The sequence below is a fragment of the Megalobrama amblycephala genome, unplaced genomic scaffold, assembly GCF_018812025.1.
Source record: "Megalobrama amblycephala isolate DHTTF-2021 unplaced genomic scaffold, ASM1881202v1 scaffold544, whole genome shotgun sequence".
NCBI lineage: Eukaryota > Metazoa > Chordata > Actinopteri > Cypriniformes > Xenocyprididae > Megalobrama > Megalobrama amblycephala.
The window spans coordinates 5,634-29,129 of NW_025953455.1; the positions used below are offsets into that span (position 1 = coordinate 5,634).

A 23,496-nucleotide genomic window follows, 5' to 3' on the forward strand; every position below is an offset into this window, starting at 1 on the left:
TCTATTTTTTATTTATCTACCATTCAACCCAGCGTCATGACAACACGAGGGCCGGCGGCCAAAAAAACAGCCCATCCCACCAGGAATTCTCCGATTAGCCAATCCGGGCCTGACTGAAGCATCATCTGTACTGTATGCAGATGAATATGTAACAACGCTGTCATTGTCTCTGTATTTCAGATTCCACAGCGAAAGAAATCAGTGACTCCAACAACACCGCTGTTGTAAGATCAAGGGGAGGAGTCGAAAGTTTGAGATAAGACACACCCACCAGTGTCAATCACTATGACATCATCAACAACACCAAATAACACATTTCTTTCCATCTTGTGAAAGTGAGAAACATGTTTCTGTCGAGCTGTTAAACGTGCGGGTAAAAAGCTTCTTTGGTTGGTGGTTGATGAAACTCTTTCATACATCATTTCACTAATGTTACACGTCATACATGTTGCTTTATTAACAAAATATTGCTTTGATTCTCACATCTTTGATATTGTGCAATCGTAAACTGCAAGATTTCATATAAGATGTTGGAATCACTGAATGTGTTGCTTTGATGAATCAAGGAGTGGGCAGTGCAATGGGGATTCTTGACTGAGAGAATTGAGCGCAATGGTCAAACATGTCCGTCTAGTGAGTGTTTACAGAGAAAAACTATGGAAGAGCAGCAGAGACGAGCTCTGTGAACTAGCCTTGAGACTTAGAAACTCCTGCAGACACTGAACTCACTGATGAAGAAGTGTTTATAGCTGCAAAAGAGATGTAGATGACTACATCCATCAGGAGACAGACTGTAAGATCTCACATTAGGCAGTTTTTGGTCCAATAATCTGTTTGTTTCTCAATTAAGCAGATGGAAATCACTAGTCGTTAAGCTGGTACCGTCTATGCAGTCCATTAGTGGTAGATTTCATCAGACCTCGAGGGAATATCGAGCTGAGTATCATCAGAGTAACAATAAATGCAAACCAGATTTCTCCTGAAAATGTCTCCAAGGGGAAGCGTGCATTAGAGTGAGAATAGATTTTATTTATCTCTTTCATATTAATTACACTGGTTTACATCTGTATATGTACAGTATGTATTAGCCTACTTTTGTTCTGTTACTGTAGTTCTGTTGCCTTTATTAGTTAATGATAAAGGTTTTTAATTGTCACTTGACAATAATGTGAAGCAGTCATTTTTTACCATTGCCTTTGCTATAATGTAATAACACTTGCTGAATTTGTGCTGGTCAGGAAAATCAACTAATAACTAATATTATTCAATAAACTGCTCATTTTGACTATCACTTCTTCTCTTCTTCTGACTGATTGATTGATGTAGTAATGTTCGGATTTTCAGTTATTTAGCCCTCCGAAAAGGCTCATCAGGAAGCACACAATGTCATGACTCGTGTTCGTCTTCAATTTTATTTAAATCAAATGACCACAGGTCATAAACCCTGTAATGCAACAAACAATAACAAATATTATTTAAATAATGACAAAATATTATTTAAATAATGACAAAATATTGTTTAAATAATGGCAAAATATTATCCAAATAACAGCAAAATATTATTTAAATAACGGCAAAATATTATTTAAACAATGACAAATATTATTTAAATAATGACAAAATATTATTCGAATACATCATATAAGTTAATCAAATAACATAATATAACAATAATGTAAATAATGAAATCAAAAGCCTGCAACACCATCAAATGTGACGAATCTAGCTTAAAACTATATTGACTACATTACCCCAGAATGCCTAGCGCCAGAGGAGCATGCGCACAGTGACTCTACCGTCACTGGTAGCTATGGACGCTGTCTCCGTACACAAACCCATGCTACCACAATCCTCGATCAAATGATTCATACACGCATAAATGCACTCTACCATAGACCACCGATCAAAACCACCGCTATCACTACCGCCACAAGAAACCAATAAAGTGCTCTGAATAATCAGCACAACGCTAATGGCTAATAATGATGCCTAATGCTTTACAACATCCAGGACGCTAAACTACCGCTACAAGTTACTCTTATCCAATTAATACAGACATAATAAAGTAAACGTTTAGTGCATTCATATATAATTGCCTTAATGTTACTAGATTGTGTGAAAAGTTAGCGGTTACATACCAACGGGCTGTGTGCTCCTGCTGAATGTCTGTGATGAAGTGATTACCAGCTGCCATGACTTTAAAGTCGCTAGTAAAGCTGCGCATGCGCAATGCTGTAACACATCTGAGCATGTAAACAAACTTAAGAAATCACTCATTTCCCATTTGCATCTCATTTATCTATTTGCATATACATTAATTTTTTTTTTTTTTACAAGCTAAAAGTCTTAACAAGTAATGTATTAAATGGAGCAAATATCGGTGAGAGAGTGGTTAAAAACAGAATGTGTTTTCATATTCAGTCACAAGAGGGAGCTGAAATGGCACATTAGGAGATTTATTTATTTGTAAGATTTCATTGGTGATTTAAATATGAAATTTAATCGAAAGCTTGGCCCCATTCAAAGAGAGGCATTTGAACTGCAACGTGTGACATCACACTGACCAGGCCCCGCCCATGACCGCTGATTGACAGTCCTGCATCACCACAGTTTACGCCCTCAGCGAGCTGTCCGCCATTTTATCCGTGTTCGAGCAGCTGTAAACAACAATGTCTGGTGAGTAATTGAGATGTTTTGTTGGAGCAAGAGTGAATGTAACAGTCTTCATTTACTGACATCTGAGCCGCTGAACGCAGTGGGTTAGTTTTATTTTTGAAGGGAATGTGCCACAGATCTAATATCACCTGTGATTTCTGTAACTTCACCTGCTGTGTGTTTTTGACAGAATCTTGTGAGTATTTGATAGTTTAAACAACAAAATTGTGAAAGAGAAGTTACTCAGGAGACTTGACAGCTGTGTGTGCTTTAAAAAACGATCCATTAGAATTTAAAACACATGGAAATAATAAACTTTAATGTTGGTGAAATATTATGATGTTTGATGATGAAAGAAGAACTAGTGATCACCATATAGATGATAATCAAAACCAAGCAGATGTCTTGTTAGTATTCGGCAGAGAATCCGATTGAGGCGAGAGCTGTGATGTGGAGAGGGGGCGGGGCACAGCAGCTCATTTGCATTTAAAGGCACATGCACGAAACAGCCAGTCAGAAATGGGTATTTACAACATGGCTTTATAAATGATCTGTGAGGTATTTTGAGCTGAAACTTCACAGACACATTCTGAGGACACCAGAGACTGATATTACATCTTGTGAAAATGAACATAGTGTCACGGTACACACAGAAACAACAGACGGATCCAATTGCAGCAGTGTTTTAATGGGTTATCCAACTCAAAGTCCAAAAACAGGCAAATATCCAAACCCAGAAGGTCAGTCCATACAAACACAGTAAACAAGCAAAAACAGAAAACCAGGGAACAAAAGTATGTGACATAAAACAAAGAACCACAAACAAAGGCAGAAACAAACCAGGTATAATTAGACAGACACTAATGATGTGATACAAAACAGCTGGTGCAATGAACATGGGATAATGAGTCCGGGGAGTGCGTTATGGGTAATGTAGTGAATGCAATGGGTGGAAACGATAGTCCGGAATGGAGTGCCCTCTAGTGGCTGAAAGGGCACTCTCACTGGTGATCATGACATTACCCCCCCCCCTCAAAGGAGCGGCTACCAGACGCTCCACCAGACAAAACACAAAACACAAAAAACTCAGGAGGGAGGTGGACCGGAGGAGGATCAGGGGAGGGATGGCGGGCCAGATCCAGGGCGCCCCACTGAAAGCCAGGGTGGTGCTGGAGGAACTGACCAGGCTGGTTCCAGCGGGTCTGGAATCCTGGCTGAGTGCCAGGGTGGCACTGGAGGAACTGACCAGGCTGGTTCCAGCGGGTCTGGAGTCCTGGCTGATTGCCAGGGTGGTGCCGGAGGAACTGACCAGGCAGATTCCAACGGTTCACACGGCCTGGGCAGTGGCGGCAGGGCAGAAGATCTGGGCGGTGGCGGCAGGGCAGAAGGCTTGGACGGCGGCAGCAGGGCAGACCAAGGTTGCTCCGTGGCCGTATCAGGGAGAGCGGGCAGCTCGGGGACGACCTCCGTGGTCGTATCAGGGAGAGCGGACAGCTTGGTGATGGCAGCAGGTTCGGGCTGCTCAGGCGGCAGGGCAAGGCGCTTGGAGAACCCACGAACAACCACTAGAGTGGTCTCCAGGCCTTGTAGGACGGAGGAAGCCCTTTTCCTCCTTCTCCTCCGCTTATGAGGGCGAGGCGGTGACTCACCCAAAATGGACTCACTGGTTGGATCGGACTTCCTGACTGGAGCGGGCTTTAGAGCGGACTCACTGACTGGAGCGGGCTCTGGAGCGGACTCACTGACTGGAGCGGGCTCTGGAGTGGACTCACTGACTGGAGTAAACTCACTGACTGGAGCGGGCTCTGGAGTGGACTCACTGGCTGGAGCGGGCTCTGGAGTGGACTCACTGGCTGGAGTGGACTCACTGACTAAAGCGGGCTCTGGAGTGGACTCACTGACTGGAGCGGGCTCTGGAGTGGACTCGCTGGCTGAGCGGGCTCTGGAGTGGACTCGCTGGCTGGAGCGGGCTCTGGAGTGGACTCGCTGACTGGAGCGGGCTCTGGAGTGGACTCACTGGCTGGAGCGGGCTCTGGAGTGGACTCACTGGCTGGAGTGGACTCACTGACTAAAGCGGGCTCTGGAGTGGACTCACTGGCTGGAGCGGGCTCTGGAGTAAACTCACTGACTGGAGCGGGCTCTGGAGTGGACTCACTGGCTGGAGTGGACTCACTGACTAAAGCGGGCTCTGGAGTGGACTCACTGACTGGAGCGGGCTCTGGAGTGGACTCGCTGGCTGAGCGGGCTCTGGAGTGGACTCGCTGGCTGAGCGGGCTCTGGAGTGGACTCGCTGGCTGGAGCGGGCTCTGGAGTGGACTCGCTGGCTGGAGCGGGCTCTGGAGTGGACTCACTGACTGGAGCGGGCTCTGGAGTGGACTCACTGGCTGGAGCGGGCTCTGGAGTGGACTCGCTGGCTGGAGCGGGCTCTGGAGTGGACTCGCTGGCTGGAGCGGGCTCTGGAGTAAACTCACTGACTGGAGCGGGCTCTGGAGTGGACTCACTGGCTGGAGCGGGCTCTGGAGTGGACTCACTGGCTGGAGTGGACTCACTGACTAAAGCGGGCTCTGGAGTGGACTCACTGACTGGAGCGGGCTCTGGAGTGGACTCGCTGGCTGAGCGGGCTCTGGAGTGGACTCGCTGGCTGGAGCGGGCTCTGGAGTGGACTCGCTGGCTGGAGCGGGCTCTGGAGTGGACTCGCTGGCTGGAGCGGGCTCTGGAGTGGACTCGCTGGCTGGAGTAAACTCACTGACTGGAGTAAACTCACTGACTGGAGCGGGCTCTGGAGTGGACTCACTGACTGGAGTAAACTCACTGACTGGAGCGGGCTCTGGAGTGGACTCACTGGCTGGAGCGGGCTCTGGAGTGGACTCACTGGCTGGAGTGGACTCACTGACTAAAGCGGGCTCTGGAGTGGACTCACTGACTGGAGTAAACTCACTGACTGGAGCGGGCTCTGGAGTGGACTCACTGACTGGAGCGGGCTCTGGAGTGGACTCACTGACTGGAGTAAACTCACTGACTGGAGCGGGCTCTGGAGTGGACTCGCTGGCTGGAGCGGGCTCTGGAGTGGACTCGCTGGCTGGAGCGGGCTCTGGAGTGGACTCGCTGGCTGGAGCGGGCTCTGGAGTGGACTCGCTGGCTGGAGTAAACTCACTGACTGGAGCGGGCTCTGGAGTGGACTCACTGGCTGGAGCAGGCTCTGGAGTGGACTCACTGGCTGGAGTGGACTCACTGACTAAAGCGGGCTCTGGAGTGGACTCACTGACTGGAGTAAACTCACTGACTGGAGCGGGCTCTGGAGTGGACTCACTGACTGGAGTAAACTCGCTGACTGGAGCGGGCTCTGGAGTGGACTCGCTGGCTGGAGCGGGCTCTGGAGTGGACTCGCTGGCTGGAGCGGGCTCTGGAGTGGACTCGCTGGCTGGAGCGGGCTCTGGAGTGGACTCGCTGGCTGGAGCGGGCTCTGGAGTGGACTCGCTGGCTGGAGCGGGCTCTGGAGTGGACTCGCTGGCTGGAGTAAACTCACTGACTGGAGCGGGCTCTGGAGTGGACTCGCTGGCTGGAGCGGGCTCTGGAGTGGACTCACTGGCTGGAGTGGACTCACTGACTAAAGCGGGCTCTGGAGTGGACTCACTGACTGGAGTAAACTCGCTGACTGGAGCGGGCTCTGGAGTGGACTCACTGACTGGAGTAAACTCGCTGACTGGAGCGGGCTCTGGAGTGGACTCGCTGGCTGGAGCGGGCTCTGGAGTGGACTCGCTGGCTGGAGCGGGCTCTGGAGTGGACTCGCTGGCTGGAGTAAACGCTGACTGGAGCGGGCTCTGGAGTGGACTCGCTGGCTGGAGCGGGCTCTGGAGTGGACTCGCTGGCTGGAGCGGGCTCTGGAGTGGACTCGCTGGCTGGAGCGGGCTCTGGAGTGGACTCGCTGGCTGGAGCGGGCTCTGGAGTGGACTCGCTGGCTGGAGTAAACTCGCTGGCTGGAGTAAACTCGCTGGCTGGAGTAAACTCGCTGGCTGGAGCGGGCTCTGGAGTGGACTCACTGGCTGGAGCGGGCTCTGGACTGGACTCACTGGCTGGAGCGGGCTCTGGACTGGACTCACTGACTAAAGCTGGATCTGGAGTGGACTCACTGACTGGAGTAAACTCACTGACTGGAGCGGGCTCCGGGAAGACCTCCAGGCCTTGAGAACTGTCTGAAGCCTTTCTCCTCCTCCTCTTCCTTCTCCGTGAGTTAGGCGGTGAACCTGTGCCCACCTCCTCTGTGGACTCTGGAGCAACCTCACAGGCTGGAGCGGGCTCTGGAGCGGATTCACGGGCTGGAGCGGACTCTGGCTGAGCATGTGTTGCCAAACGACTCTTGTGGGAGAGATAGCCGACAAAGCCCCAAAAATCCAGGGTCTGGAGCCCCTCCAACTCACACTGAGGCAGCGGGTAATCAAGGCACTCATTGAAAATCCCTTTTTGCGCCTCATCATTATAGCGCAGCCCTCTCGCCATGGTCCAGAAAAACTGGGCAAAACCTCCTACCTCTTTCCCTCCTGTCGCAGAGCCAATACTGCCCGAACAAGAGCCATCCGCTCTCCAATGGAGGCTGGGGGACGAATCCGAACGCTCATGCTGCTAGATCCTTTGTGGGTGGTTCTTTCTGTCACGGTACACACAGAAACAACAGACGGATCCAATTGCAGCGGTGTTTTAATGGGTTATCCAACTCAAAGTCCAAAAACAGGCAAATATCCAAATCCAGAAGGTCAGTCCATACAAAAACAGTAAACAAGCAAAAACAGAAAACCAGGGAACAAAAGTACGTGACATAAAACAAAGAACCACAAACAAAGGCAGAAACAAACCAGGTATAAATAGACAGACACTAATGATGTGATACAAAACAGCTGGTGCAATGAACATGGGATAATGAGTCCGGGGAGTGCGTTATGGGTAATGTAGTGAATGCAATGGGTGGAAACGAGAGTCCGGAATGGAGTGCCCTCTAGTGGCTGAAAGGGCACTCTCACTGGTGATCATGACAAATAGATGCTCTTTAAATCTGTCCACTAGAAGACATTAATAATCAAACAGAAAGATCATAGTCATAGATCAATACGTTTATGAACATTTTATTCAAACGACTTATAGAGGAAATAATGCATACAAGTGAATAATTCAAAGGTTCTTTAATACTGAACAAATGTGCAAAAAAAAAAAAAAAAATGGTAGAAGTGCAGTAAGGCAGAGTTCATCAGTCAAGTGCTTCAGAGTGAATATAAAGGCACTTTACATTTAGATTCATCCATTCTCCAAACGGCTTGTCCTCTGTAGTGTTGTAGGGACGCTGGAGTCTGTCCCAAAGGCAGAGAAACAGTCCATCACAAGACTCTCACACACAGAAAAACACATTCACATTTAAACTCAAATGTAGGAACTCCAGTTGAACAATCCTGAATGTCTTTGGACTGATGCATCTGTTGCAAACTCCACATAAAACGTCCTCCAGACTCATGAACCGAGGACCTTGTCAGGACATTTGTTTGAATAACATATTTAAGCGTAATTATTTCATAGAGACCTTTTCCTGAACGTGGAAGTCACGCCTGACTTGTAACAGGAAGGATGCTTTACATTTCCGGTCTCCAGTGTTTCTAGTCAAATTAGCGTATTTTCTGAGCTGATAATGTAACGTTGAACATATTAAAACAGTTTAAAGGCACATGGCTCCATAGCGCCATCACTTTACAGTGTCGCAATGACTGTCTTTTGTCATTGACGTCGACTCACTGAATGTGGCACTTGATGGTCATGAACTGTCTTATATACAGTCTGATAAATTAAAACTTGTAATTTACTCACTCTCATGTCATTCCAAACCTGTATGAAACGACACATGCACTTCATAGTGCACTTATGGACAAGCCTTAACGTACTGAACTCTTGCTCTATCCGGATCTTCTTCACTCAACAGTGGAATCTCTAAAGTCTCATTTGCATTTTTTCCTCTGGAACCTGAAAGGAAAAGAGACAATCATAGAAATTAGAGAAGATGTGGAGGTCATATACAGTCCAGTTATAGTCTAGAATCAAGGAGGCCAGACAAAATATTAGATTGTTGAATTCTTTTTTTTTTTTTAAAAGACCTCAAAAATCTTAAAAGTGGGTGTACTGATTTATGCGGTGTGTTTATATGTGAATAAAAGTCTAAATTAAATCTGTTCATCATCAAAGCAATCATATCTCTTCATAAGACTTGGATTAAATGTATTAATTTTACAATGACTTTATGACCTTTCTGGATCTTCAGAGTTTTGGCAGCATGTCCAACTACTCACCATGTGTAATAACTTTGAATTTCTTGTATTTGGATCCTCTGCTGCTGATGATTTGTAGTTTGTAACATCCTGTAATTTTGCTTTTGATGTTTGTGATGGTCAGAGATCCGGTCTTCTAATCCAGCTTCAGTCTGTCTCTGAATCTCCCATCAGGAACATCAAATGTCTTTCTGGACCCTCCAGTCATTCGTGCAATGACACTGTCTTGATCTCCGAACATCCACATCTTCACATCATCTCTCTGTACTTCAGTATCAGGGTTTAGAGTCAGATGGTTTCCCTCCTTCACAAATATAGTGTTCACTTCATCTGTGACAGCAGCATACAGAAAGAGAACAGTGTTAGTTTGAGCTTCATTAGACATCTAGATGAGTTATAAGTTGTCTGTACCTTCGCTGCAGAGTTTATAATCTTCAGAATCTGTGGTTTTCAGAGATCCAGTCTGATGATCCAGCTTCAGTTTCGGGAACTGCAGTAAAGCTAAAATTATGTTTATCCTTGCACACTCGACGTTTCTACGTTTGGGCTGGACAATGGCCGTTTTATTTGGCGGTGAACACTGGAGTGTGTCCAGCACTGTCTTCAGCCTGTGATGCCGAATGCCTTACATGACTCTCATCAGTGCAGGCCTTCTGTTTGTTTACGACAAGGAGGAATTAACCATGGTAATCTCCGTCCACTGAGACATGCAGCCAGTTGGTGATCCAACACGAATCAAGATGGCACTGGTAAACGCTCGATCTGTGGTAAACAAGAGGTTTATTCTGCATGATGTTTTCACTTCAGATGATCTGGATTTCTTGTTCATGACTGAGACTTGGCTGACTGTGTGATTTTAGTCCCTTTTCTGAGCTTGTGCCTAGCTGGACTGGACTTTTATAAACTCTCCAAGATCTACTGGAAGGAGTGGCGGGTTAGCATCCGTCCACAAAAGCAGTTTCTGTTGTCGGTCCTTAAAATAAGAGATGTTTTCCAGTTTTGAAGAGCAAATGTGCTATCTGAAGGAGGACACAAATCTGGTGATTGCTGTGGTTTATCGCCCACCAAAAACGAAATAAGGATTTTATTAATGATTTCGCAGACTTTTTAGGTGGTATTGTTACTTATTGTTGGTGATTTTAACATTCATGTCTGCTGTGATACTAATCCCTTAGCAATGGATTTCATCTTATTTTGATTTAGTTCAAATGGTTAAAGCACCTACACATGCACTGGGCCATACACTAGACCTAGTATTGATATATGGCCTTTCTATCTGTGATCTTGACATTTGTGAGTTAAGTTTTTCCGATCATAAGCCTGTAATGTTTACCTGTTCTTGTTCTGGTCAATTTTCTAAAGCAAAGAAGCCGGCACTCTATTCCCTGATGCTTAGTTCTACATTTAGAAATTAATTCAGGTTTGGAACAACTTGAGGGTGAGTAAATGATGACAGAATTTACATTTTTGGGTGAACCCTTTAAAATACTCGAGTTACCCACCAATTACAGTAATGAATAGCTATCATAAACTACTTTGATTGGCCACGAGGATCTTATTTCATATAACAGCACAGGAACGTTTATCATAAACCTGTCTATGTTCAATTTCATTTCCTTATTCTACAGAACGACTGATCCTGCTTTGACTTGTTTTGGAGTTATAACTACTGGTGGCATGAAACTAAAAATATCTGCTCATAATGTGTGTGAAATCAAATGTAAGTCAATCACTGTTCATTTTTATAGTACTGTGGTATAAAATCAAAATGGGTTGTTCTGAATATCAGTCATGTGATCACCTGCGGCCCAATCACAGTTGTGATTATATACAGAACAACAGCATGACTGTGATATTGAGAAACTACAACACTGTAAGACTGATGAACACATTATAACTGTATTTGCTGCACTTTAAAACTGTTTAATTCAGTTTAATTTATAAAACATAAACACATTTAAAAGACTATTTATTCTGAAAAGTAAAAAAAAAAGTGTCCTCACCATTGACAGTAACTCTGAATTTCTTATTTGAGGTCCCACTGTTGTGATCGATCTGTAGATGATAATCTCCAGAGTCTGTGATTCTCATGTTGTTGATGGTCAGAGATCCAGTCTGATTATTCAGCTTCAGTCTGTCTCTGAATCTCTCATCAGGATATGAGATCTCATTACTATCAATTTCAGCAATGATTGAGTCTGAACCTCCAAACCACCACTGCATTCGTTTAAATTTCTCTCTTAAACGAGTGTCTAGAGTGACAGAATCTCCCTCCATCACTGACTCTCTCTTCACATCATCTCCATCAGCTCCAAACACTGCAGAACAAACACAAACATCAATCAGAGATTAAACTCACATCAAGAATCAAGACAAAAGAGCTAACAGACAAAAACATTATAGATATTTTGACAGAGAAACATGGTTCAGTGTTTACTAAGTGCTCAAAGTGAAAGTCAACAGAAATCACACACTTACCACAGATTATAAATAAAAACACGGAGATTTCTGAATAGTTCTTCATATTGTTGTAGATTCCAAGTATAAATCTGATTTCTCTATTAATACTGACTCACACCCATCCGACTGACGACATTAATAAACAAAACCTGCTGAAGACAAACAGAGAAATTTAACAGTGACTGAATAATGAAGTTACATGACGACTGAAATACTGCTGAAGAAGAGAGATTCAGCAATGATTCAGTGTCTCAATTCAGGAGCTGCGCACTTCGGAGCGATGAAAGGGGTGTGGCTTTGGAGTGGAGGGTCGCAACAAAACCATCCGAAAAGTAGCGCAATCACAGCACAAGTGTGAAAGTATCCCAATCCCAGATGTGCAACAATGAGCCGAGCGCCGTTACATGGCTAGCGGCTGTTTATGTGTGCATTTTAAAGTTTTATGACTTTATTGGGTTTTGACATGCTTCACGACGGGACACTGGACCAAAATATGTATGGTTAAACTATAATATTAGTTTTATATCTTTAGCAAGTTAACCTTGTTTGTTTTTTATGTTAAATGAAATGTTAACTGTGAAAATATATACATTCATATTTATACATTTACTTTGTATTTAAGTCTAAATTTAAATTTTCTTCTGTTGAACATATAGGGGTTTTTTTTTGGAGAATGTGGGTAACCAAACAGTTGCTGGTCCCTAGTGAGTTCCATAGGAAAGAAAATACTATGGATGTCAGTAAATGTTTGGTTACCCACATTCTTCAAAATATGTTCTTTTGTCTTCACCACAAGACAGAAATTAATACAGGTTTGTAAAAACTTCAGAGTGAGTAAATAAAGACAGAACTATAATGATTGAACTATAACTTTAAGGCTCGTGCACACATCTAATATGACGCACTTCTGATCTGTTTACTTTCACTTTACACATAAGCAATGGTGTAAACCTTGTATTTGACAGTATTAGGAGAATAGGATGTGAATGATAACTTTGTCCAGTAAATGCAGTGTTTGACAGGCTTTTAGAGCGTGCACGCTTTGGGTGTACCCGCTCAGAAAAGCAAGTGTCAGACCAGCACGAGGATAAAATGTTTATGAATAGAAATATAGAAATTGATGTCATAAGCTGATCGGTCTGCGCAGCGCCGATGCATCTCGAACAAGCCGTATAACTCTACTGCTGTGTTAAGAAATTAAAGTGTTGAACTTCCTTCTTCCTTCTTTAATCCAATGGCAGCACAGCTGAAAGGTTTGTTTGAGCTGCGCCCTCTACTGTACAGGTGTAAATATGCATTTCCTTCAGCCTGAGGCTTATTCATTTAACTTTTGGTGTGAATTCAGGCCTTAACATTGGCCAAAAATACAAATGTTTTGTTGTTATTAAAAAACAAGCAAGCAAGCCCAGCCCAGGTGAGAAAAAGTAACACAAAAGCAATGTAACACATTTTTTAATAAAAAGTAACTAACGAAATTAGTTACTTTTTTTAGGAAGTAGGCTAACGCGATATTGTAATGCATTATTTTAAAAGTAATTTTCCCCATCACTGCACAGCTGTTGGAGAGAGATGCACGCAAATAGATAAATAAATAAACATTTCAATTTAATATAAGAAACTGATGAGATATTGATTTTAGTTGGTCTAAATTAAGCATTATACACAGTTCCCAGTGTGTGTTTGTATGTGCAGCATCTTTTTTAACAGTCTATGGCAGAATCACAGTAGCTGGGGTCCGACATTAGTTACGTCACTGCGTCAAAATGATGTCTGGTGCTAGGTGGGGTTTGTGGAAGCAGTAGGTTATTCCTTCAAGAAGATATTGCAGCGGCACGCGACTGTTTTGCTCGTCTCAAGGAATTTACCTTGGTCTTCCTTAAGCGTCATTCTTACAGTTGGTTTGGATGCGGTTCAGAAACACAACGGAGATTCAGTGAAGCACGATAAATTATTTCCATATAGATCCTTTAATTCTTTTTAATTCAGAGCTCTACACAGCTCTACAACAACGTGCAGAACATGTTATTCTTCTTTTTGTTATTATTGTTCGTGGACGGTAAGTGATGGATTTCTCTGTATCTTTAGTTTCGGTTTCATTTTAGACATGATCAGTTTTGAGGGAAACGACGCCGGCGAAACAGACCCAGACGAGTCTAATAATGAATAATGTGTGCGTGTTAAATGGTGAATCGCATTAAATTCACGCGCTTAAACCCAGCACGATCTCTTATCCATTTAAAAATTGTTGCAGCTCATATTATTTCTGGAATTTGTTTAACCTATTTTACTACACCCTATAAATTGTTTAATTTGGACGCCATTCCTGACGACAGGAAAAAATATGAAGGTATATTTGATGCAAAACATCTGAGCACCTGTAAAGTGGAATTTGCAGTTGTACAGAATACCCACGTGTATCATCAGCAAATTTGAAGTCACCGAGAAAAATATTTTAAGAGTTGCATAATTGTAGATTTTTTTTCTCCCACAACACAACAGTTACACCTTCTTAAATTCTTTATTGCAGGTGCACAAATCCTGTTCTACAAAACACAAATTAAAAAACTCGTATATGCTCGCATTTATGCTTTGACGCAGTGAATATGGCAGCAGTGAACTGACGCAGCAAGAGAGAGATCAGAACAGTGCCCGCCGCTGCCTCTACAGATGCACAGCTCACATTTGCTCCACATTTTGGTGCAAAAGGGAGAGCACGCAAAACTTGTCACTTTGGAAGCGTTTGACTCGTCGCAGCAGATTCAAGCAGTTGTAATTAAGTACTTGTGTTTATGCTGGAAGAATATCCAAGAAAAAAAAACATTTGTGAGAAAAAATTCTACAAGTGTGCAACTCTCATTTGATGAATTCACATACTGATTTGCGGATGATGCGGGTGTGTGGATGCGTTTTGCACCATATTCATTGCGAGAATTGTAGGAAAAATGTGAGCGTACGAGTTTTTTAATTTGTGTTTTGTAGAACAGGATTTGTGCACCTGCAGTGAAGAATTTAAGAAGGTGTAAAACCCCAGGTATACTTCGGCCGTTCGCATTCGTGCACCGAAAATTACGTCATGATATGGCCGCATGCAGGCCAAATTTCGAAACCGCGCGGACAGTCCGCGTGCAACAGCGCATGCGCAATCAGTATAGAAGAGTCCACTAGGTGGCAATACTGAGTATTGAGCACAGTGTTCAGCCGTCAAAGAAGAGCGTGAAAAGACCGGTTTAAAAACAACACACTTGAAAAAAGAGAAAAACACGACAATGGACAGCGAACTTGACCAGCGTTTGTGCAAAGAGATTAGAAAGTAACCACATTTGTACAATTCATGTTTGAAAGAGTACAAAGACGTGTTTAGGGTGGCAAATTCATGGAGGGGAATAAGTAAAAATGGGAAAAGATGCACTTCTTTTCTTCTCCAATCATGCCCAGTGAATGTCACGTTGATGACACGACTCTGGTAGAGCATAGAAAAAAGCTGTACTGCGCATGTGACGAACGCGGTCATCCGCGCGCATCCGTGGTGTAGTATACTTTGAAAGACGTGTGGCTATTCTCTACAACTACAAATTAGAGCCCGACCGATATGGATTTTTGGGGGCCGATGCCGATGCCGATATTAACTCAAAAAGAGCCGATTTATAAGCCGATATTTTGATTTTGAAAATAAACTGGATATTAGACCCATTTCCTATAAACTACACTTACACAACATTCAATAGCAAAATATCTGCCTGTTCTATGTATGTGGGCTGTATACCATTTTCCAGAAGGGATTATGTTAAAAAAAAGCCTTAGATTACAGTCTCAATGACTAAACAATTGCACATCAAAAGTATATATTTTTTAATGATCAAAAAACAGTCTGGTTTTAAACATTTAACAGTTTTACTTACTTCCAGTTGAAGCTGGTTTTAACAGTCTGTGTGTGTACTGTAAATAAATTATAATACTAAAGTTAAAGTAAAAGAGCTATACCAAACAAATTCAATATTCCACAAAACCATGTCAATGAATTGAAAATAAAATTAAAATAAGTTAAATGGGAAACACTGCAGATATATTTAGAATAAGTTAAACGCTAACGTTATAGTTTGACCTCTTATTAACGTTCGCGCTCTTCCACTGATAAACATGGTATTAGCTTTGTGGGTAATCTAATATAGCAATGCATTAGCGGCTGTAAGTGATGTTACAGAATATTTATAAGTGATAATGATAGGACCGTTAGCTAGAACTACCACACTGTTTTTATATACAGTGTATGAACTAAATCTACAATCATTTCACATGACGAACGACAGACTCACCGTCAAAAGAGTACAACAATACTTTCTTCTGTAGTGGATTTCTGGCGCTGTTGTCAACTGGGGAGTTGCAGAGCTCCCTCTGGTGGGCAAACTATGCAACACTCATAACATGAGTGAAGCATGAGACTCTGTTTCTCATGTTTCATCGGCCGTTATAAACGCCGATGCCGATTTAAATGCAATTAGCTCATATCGGCCGATAATATCGGCCGGCCGATATATCGGTCGGGCTCTACTACAAATTCCACTGTCACAGGTGCTCAGTTGTTTTGCACCAAATATACCTTCATAAAAAAGTAAAGCCTGAAATGTGTGTTTGTAAAGCTGATTGTCTCTGCTTTAGGTGTGTCTGGTGAAACCGAGTCCGTGATGGAGGGAGATTCTGTCACTCTACACACTGATATTACTGAAATACAAAACGATGATACGATACTGTGGCTGTTTGGACCTAAAGATTCTGTCGTATCTCAAATAACGAGAAAGGCAGATTTTACTTCACTTTTTGTCACCGATGATATGGCATTCAGAGGCAGATTACATTTGGACCAAAAGACTGGATCTCTGACCATCAGAAACACCAGAATCAGACACTCGGGACAATATAAACTCACCGTCTCGAGACAACAGACTACCACAAAGATATTTATTGTTACTGTCTTTGGTGAGTATCTGAAGTTTCATCCTTGTTTTTTTTAAAAAGTAAATTGGGCAACAGAAGTTGTCTTCTGAGGCGAAGAGGTCGATCTCTGCCCTCCTGAAGACATCCCAAATTTTCTGAACCACGAGGGGGTGGAGTGACCATTCCTCAGAGGGAAGGTTGCTCTGGGACAACATGTCCTTTGTTCAGCAAGCCCTGAACATGTGCTGCTCTGAGTGAGAGCAGGTTGTGTTGGGCCCACTCTAGGATGGTTTTTCGCTAGAGTGAAAAGGGGCTTGGACGAGAGCCTGCCCTGGCGATTTATGAAGGACACCACTGTCATATTGTCTGATCTGATCAGGACATGGTGTCCCACCAGGAGAGGGAGGAAAGATTGCAGGGCTTGATATACCGCCATCATTTCCAGGCGGTTTGATATGAAGCTCACTTTCTTGGCTCCTCCAAGAGCCGAAGGCCAGGTGACCGTCACACAGAGGTCCCCAGCCCATCTTGGAAGCATCTGTGAAAACTACTTTCCTCTTCCTACTTCCACATAGTTCCTACAGCCACGCCCGTTTGAACCAGCGGGGGTTCATCCAAGGAGCCAGGGTTGCAACGCACACCTGGTTCAACCTTGAGTGAGCAGCGACCATGCTGCCAGGCTTGGGGCGGGAACCCGTAGTTTCAGCCAGAACTGCAGTGGGCATATACAGAGTAAACTAGTGTTAATTTCGTTAGACGAGACGAGACGAAATATGTTCGTCAACGACCTTTTTTTTCATGACTAAGACGAGACGATGACAAGACTGCACCACTGTCCAAAAACGCTGACTAAGACTAAATTAACATGCATTATTGTTGACGAAAAAAGACGAGACGAAAATGTTTTGTATAAAATAAAAACTAAGATAAAATCTCTCTTCATTTTCGTCTACAATCGTCTCTGCTTTTTCATCAGCGGTTACGCCTTTAAAATATTCAGAACGAGTTCGCGGCTTCGCGCTGTTGCTCAAGTTAAGCCTCGTTGAAGCCTTGTTTACACTGCATGCGTGTGCGGCTCCGGCAAGGTGTTGTTCCGTCCTCTGCGCGATGTCAACTCAAACAAAGAAATTTCAAGTTTTTCAACTTCGAATCTCTTGTCGTCAGTTTCTAGTGATGTAAAATATGAGCGGGAGTTTACAGAGGGTGATTATTTTGACTTTGTTTTGTATTTGAGCTTTGCGTCTTGGAGGCGAGGTGCCTATCTTTAGCGAAGCGGCGCGTCGAGCTGCTTCTGGGACGCTTCTCAAACGCACCGCGGCGTGGCTGGTGTAAACACAAGCATTGACTAGAGTGGCCGTGTATCAGCTCCGGTAGCCGCGTCGCAGCTGTAACGAGCCGCACACGCGTGCAGTGTAAACGAGGCTTTACAGGTCTCATACGCCTGTGGCTGCAACACGAAACTGCTGAACACACAACACCCAAAGCGAACACGAGTGACGAGCGACGACGACATGCTAGCTTTTGAATTGTGTTTTGGTTAAAATAAAATACTCTTCAGAACAGGTTAATCATTTGTGTGTCTCCTAAATCAAAAATTGAAAACCAGACACGTTTAACATTTGCATTCAACAAAAATCTTTCAACAAGTGTATTTTGTCAGGTAATTATGACATTTAACCAATGTTTGAGATATGTGAAACACTTTTTTTTACTGAAATGTTTATCAGTAATAATCTCAGTAATAATGTGTTATTTTTTTAAAAAAAGACTACAATTTTTTGACTAAAACTAGACTAAAATTAAAATTAAAAGACTTTTAGTCGACTAAGACTTGACTAAGATACCTTGAGTTTTCTTTTGACTAAAACTAGACTAAAATGACAAGACGTTTAGTCGACGAAAACTTGACTAACAAAAAAAGATATGTGAATGACTAAATATGACTAAAACTAACAAGGACATTTGGCACAAGACTAAGACTAAGACTAAATTAAAAATAGGTGACGAAATTAACACTAGAGTAAACCCAACTGCAGGGCTGGTGATGCTGAGCTCATGAGACTTAGCATTTTCTGAAATGCTCTGAGCAGCAGAGAGGTTCCGGGCGTAAAAGAGAGGTCGTTGATCGCTCTGACGAGACTAAAGCCCTGATGCAGGTCGAGCCGGGAATTAACCCCAGAACGAGATATGTTAGCTGGGAGATTTCAGTGGCTGAGGAGGAGGGACCTGAATACAGCAGCTCCGCCTCCGACTGGGCCAGAATGAGTCGTCATCTGTCTCAGAGGGGAGAGAGCTGCATTCATGCACTTCGTAAAAGTGCGGGGAGCCAGAAATAGCCCGAACGGAAGGACCATGTATTGATATGCCACCCCTTAGAAGGCGAATCTCAAGAATTGTCTGTGATGGGGGGCTATCTGGATCTGAAAGTAAGCATCGTTTCAGATCCAGGGAAAAGAACCCTGCGTGGTCGGCAAGTGAAGCACTCAGAAATTTGGCATTTTACCACAAACGCCAATGAAATTGTTATTTTAGAAGATATATATTCCATGAGTCTCACCTGATAGTTACAGGGGAGATTGTCATGACATAATGCTGTTAGTGCTATTAAAGCAAGCATTTCGCCATAGGATTTCAGGTCAATCGACCGAAGTGACGACACCGAGTCATACAGCTCCATGGCATGGCAGCAAACGCAGTACTCTTTCCGTATCTCAGGGAACCAATGTTATGTTCGTAACCAAGTACGTCCCCTTTCGATACTTCACTCATACTGCGTATGAGGAACGAATAAAATCCCGCCGTGCCATGGGAGGGAACCTATCTTGGGCACCAGAGGGGCTCAGAGGGTAAGTAGAACGGAGTCGAGAGCACCTTAGGGATGTAGCCATGCCTGGGTTTCAGGACAACCTTCGAGTCATTAGGCCCAAATTCAAGGCATGCAGGGCTCACAGAGAGGGCCTGCAGGTCACCTACATGCTTGATACTAAAGCCAATAGCAGAGCGGTTTTAAGCAACAGGGGCCGAAGGTCAGCTGACCGCAGCTGTTCAAAGGGAGGCCCTTTGAGCGCCCTGAGGACCGTTGGAGAGGTTCTAGGTGGGTACTGTGAGAGGGTGGGGGGGATTTAGCCTCCTAGAACCTCTCAAGAAACGCACTGTTTTGTACCACCAGTTGGCCAGCAATAGGGGCAAGAAACGCTGCTATGGCTGCCACGTACGCTTAGAGGCGTAAGATCTTTGTCCTTCGTTTCGAGCTGTACACCAGTTGAAGAAGACTGACCGTTTTTGGGCATAGAGGCATCTAATAGATGGGGCTCTGACCTGAGAAATGGTATTTAGCACATCCCCGGGAAGGTCTACAGGCTCCCATCGAGGGACCAAAGGTGCAGGGCCCAGACCTCTGGCCGGGGGTGCCAAATCATCCTGTTAGCCTGAGAGATGAGGTCCCGTCTCAGGGGGATCGGCCACGGGGCTTTTGTTGAAAGCCTGAACAGCTCTGAGGACAAATGTTGGTTCCTCCAGAGCAGGACCACCAGGAGAACTTTGTGTTTGTCCTGCCTGATTCGTCTGATGACCTGAGGGATCAGAGCGATCGGAGGGAAAGCATAGAGTAGGAGGCTGGGCCAGTCATGGGCTCTTGTCATCATCATCTCTGTCCTTCGAGAAGAACATTGGGCAATGAGAGTTGTCTTCTGAGGTAAAGAGGTCAACCTCTGCCCTCTCGAAGATCTCCCAGATTCTGAGAACTTTGCTCCGAAATAGCATTTCTGCTCCCAGGTTCAGTTTGCTCAGTATGTGTGATGATTTTAGCGATCGCAGTTTGGATAGAGCCCATTCCAAGAGCTGCCTTGCCAGTGCTCAGAGGTTTCTGGATGAAAGCCCACCCTGGTGATTTATGTAGGATACCACTGTCATGCTGTCCGGTCATCCCCTCAGGACCGGTAGAAAGGAGTGAAGGGCTTGACACACTGCTAGCATCTCCAGGCAGTTTATGTGTAGATGGCTTTCTTTGCTCGAACCATGAGCCGAAGGCTGGTCTGCCCTTGCACAGAGCGCCCCAACCCAAGTTGGACGCATCTGTCGAGACCACCATCCTTATGGATACTGGCCCTAGGGGAACACCACAGCTGCAAGACAGAAGTCATGAGCTGCTGAATGGCCAGAGTGCACTCTGGTGAGACTGTTGCCCTCATTTGGGCTGAGTCGAAAACAGCTCCCAGGAACGAAATTTGTTGGCTAGGCAGCAGTGAGCTCTTGCCGAAATTGACCCTGAGTCTCCAGGCACTCCAAGTGGCTGAGGAGCACGGATCTGTGGTATGCTAGCTCATCCTGAGACTGGGCCAAGTATGAGCCAGCCATCGAGGAAGTTCAAAACGTAGATTCCCATCTGTTTCAGAGGGGAAAGAGCCGCATCCATATATTTCGTAAAAGTGAGAAGGGAAGGACTGTATACTGGTAAGCCACTCCCTCGAATGTGAATCTCAAGAATTGTCTGTGATGGGGGATATCTGGATGTGAAAGTATGCGTCTTTCAGGTCCAGCAAAGAAGAACCAGTCCTCGGGACAAATCTGCATGAGGATCTGTTTCAGTGTTAACATCCTGAATTTCCGTTTCCTGAGGGTGCGGTTCAGGAGTCTGATGGGTCTGAGACCACCATCCTTTTTGGGGACAAGGAAATATTGGCTGTAAAAACCTGATTTGCTCTGGGAAGAAGGGACCACCTCTATGGCTCCCTTTGTGTGTCGTCCACTTTTACCAAAGTGAGAACCACTCTGCTGAAGCGTGGGGGTCTTCAGGCAAACTGCAGCGAAGTAACCTCGATTTATTATCCCCAAAACCCAGCTTGACACTCCGGGGATGGCCTGCCAGGCCTTGGCCCATGTGGCAAAGGGTTGGATTAAGTCGGTTGACAGGCCGCTGAGTTGGGGCATGTGCACCATGGAGGGTGGAAGGGGAAGTTTGCTCTCTTTTTGAAAATGTATGTTTTTTATTTTGGCGCCCATGAGAATGGCGATTGGTGTGGGCACAACAACTGTGGGCCCAGAGCGCACAACAAACATTTTGTCTCCTACACCCGGAAGTGAAAGGGGTGGCTAAGAAACTAAGAGAAACTAAGCGAGGCATTGCCCCATCCTCTTCCTTCCTGATGGATCAGGAAGACTTTGGAGGCATTGGGTCCAGCCTAATCCTAGGCCGGGGTCCCAGACATCTTGGGAAGTTTGGGCGTTTAGAGGAGTGAGATCACTGATGTTGCTCCTTAGGTGGCACTGTCTGGGTGGCAGAGGGCACTGGTTTGCTCTGCTGCTGAGTCAGCGCAGACTTGGGCCGACTCAGGGCAGTGGCTGAGCTGGAGCGCTTGGGCAAGAAGTGTCACATAGCCTGGGAAAGAGCTGAGAAGAAAGCGATCCACGAGCATAGAGAGGTGTGTTCTCACAATTAAATGATAATTAATGTAAATGTACACTTTCACAGGTAGTATGAGGGTTTATACAGAGTAAATGATCCATAAGTTTCACCTCTTTCTGAGAAACTTGTTTTGGCTTGTTTTCCAGGTATGGTTGGTGAGACGGATGAAGTGAAGGCAGAGTCGGTGATGGAGGGAAAGTCTGTCACTCTATGGAATCATGTTGAAGTACAAAGAGACGAATCTGATAGTCTGGAGGTTTGGAGATAAAGGCATCCTCCTGGCTAAATTTGATGTGGAAACTAATGAAACCTCATTAAACAATGATGACGAGAGATTCAGAGACAGACTGCAGTTGAATCCAAATGGATCTTTGACTATTATTGGACACCAAAACTGTACACACTGGACTTTATGAGCTACAGATTCAGAGGCCGTGAGAGCGCACAGCGATTCCTTCTTTCTGTCACTGGTGGGTAACTCTAAGTCTGTAAGGTGCAAGTCTTTCAATGTAATGACATGTAGCATGATTAGATGAGATATCTGGACTAATCAGATCAAGGATGACATCAGAACCTGTGTTGGGTTATTCTAAAAAAAAGGAATTAAAGGATTAGTTCACTTTAAATGAAAATTACCCCAAGCTTTACTCACCCTCAAGCAATCCCAGGTGTATTATGACTTTTATTCTTTCTGATGAACACAATCAGAGAAATATTAATAAATATCCTGACACATCCAGGCTTTATAATGACAGAGAACAAGGGTCACAAGTATGAGCTGAAGAAAGTGCCTCCATCCACGTCCATCCATCATAAACATGCTCCACATGGCTCCGTGGGGTTAATAATGAATATTAAAAATACTTTCTTGAATATGGAAGGTGGTCTGGGTGAAGCTAGATATATTACTTCTTAACTTGTTAAATATGGATATTTTTCTTTCTTTATTCAGAAGGCCTTTATGAAACCCCTAGAGCCATGTGGAGTATGTTTATGATGGATGGATGGATGGATGTGGAAGGTGAAAGGTGCCAGAGAGGAGCCAGGAGCAGGAGGAGCCAGGTGGTGGTCCAGAGACCAGCCAAGGATGAGGCCCCAGGGTGGAGTCGAAGGTGGGAAGGAGACTTGATGGAGGACGATACCCTGAGGATTGCCAATGAAGATGCAGCCAAAGATGGAGACCCAGATGAAGCCAATGAGCCCATGCGTAGCTGATTTTCTAGGAGACCGAGTGTAGGCAGAAGTTCAGAGGGCAGAGGTTGAGCCGGTGGGACAGAGAACAGAGGCGGAGCTGACCAAAGCGAAGCTGGAAAGACGAGGGAGCCTGGAGAAGCTGTAAGGATTCCGATGGAATGCTCTGCATTTAACCAATCCAAGTGCACACACACAGCAGTGAACACACAGCCATTGATGTGGCACCTGGGGAGCAGTTGGGGGTACGGTGCCTTGCTCAAGGGTCTCACCTCAGTCATGGTATTGAGGGTGGACATCCCCTCACCGACTGCCGGACTTGAGACTCGAACCCATGACCTTTGGGTTACAAGTCTGACTCTCTATCCATTAGGCCACGACTGCCCAGGGGATCCTCTGTGAAGGATGGAGATGATGGCCTTAAGATACTAGGAAGTTCTACATGGCATTTAGGAGATGTTGAGGAGCTAAAGGACATCAGTGGAGATGGGGCTGAGGAACTGGCTGACTGAGGTGGTGGGAGAGGGAAGCTGGGAGGGAATTCTGGAGATA

General features: G+C 44.7%; 1 long non-coding RNA gene and 1 pseudogene across 1 annotated transcript; one reads left to right on the forward strand and one right to left on the reverse strand.

Annotated features, from left to right (window-relative positions):
* Positions 1-7,756: 7,756 nt before the first annotated feature.
* Positions 7,757-9,283, reverse strand: LOC125261994. The gene is made up of 2 exons (XR_007183486.1): positions 8,979-9,283; positions 7,757-8,655 (listed from the first exon to the last, which is right to left on the reverse strand). It is a non-coding gene; the product is annotated as an uncharacterized LOC125261994 (long non-coding RNA).
* Positions 9,284-11,616: 2,333 nt separating this feature from the next.
* LOC125261995 lies at positions 11,617-22,968 on the forward strand (annotated as a pseudogene).
* Positions 22,969-23,496: the final 528 nt, after the last annotated feature.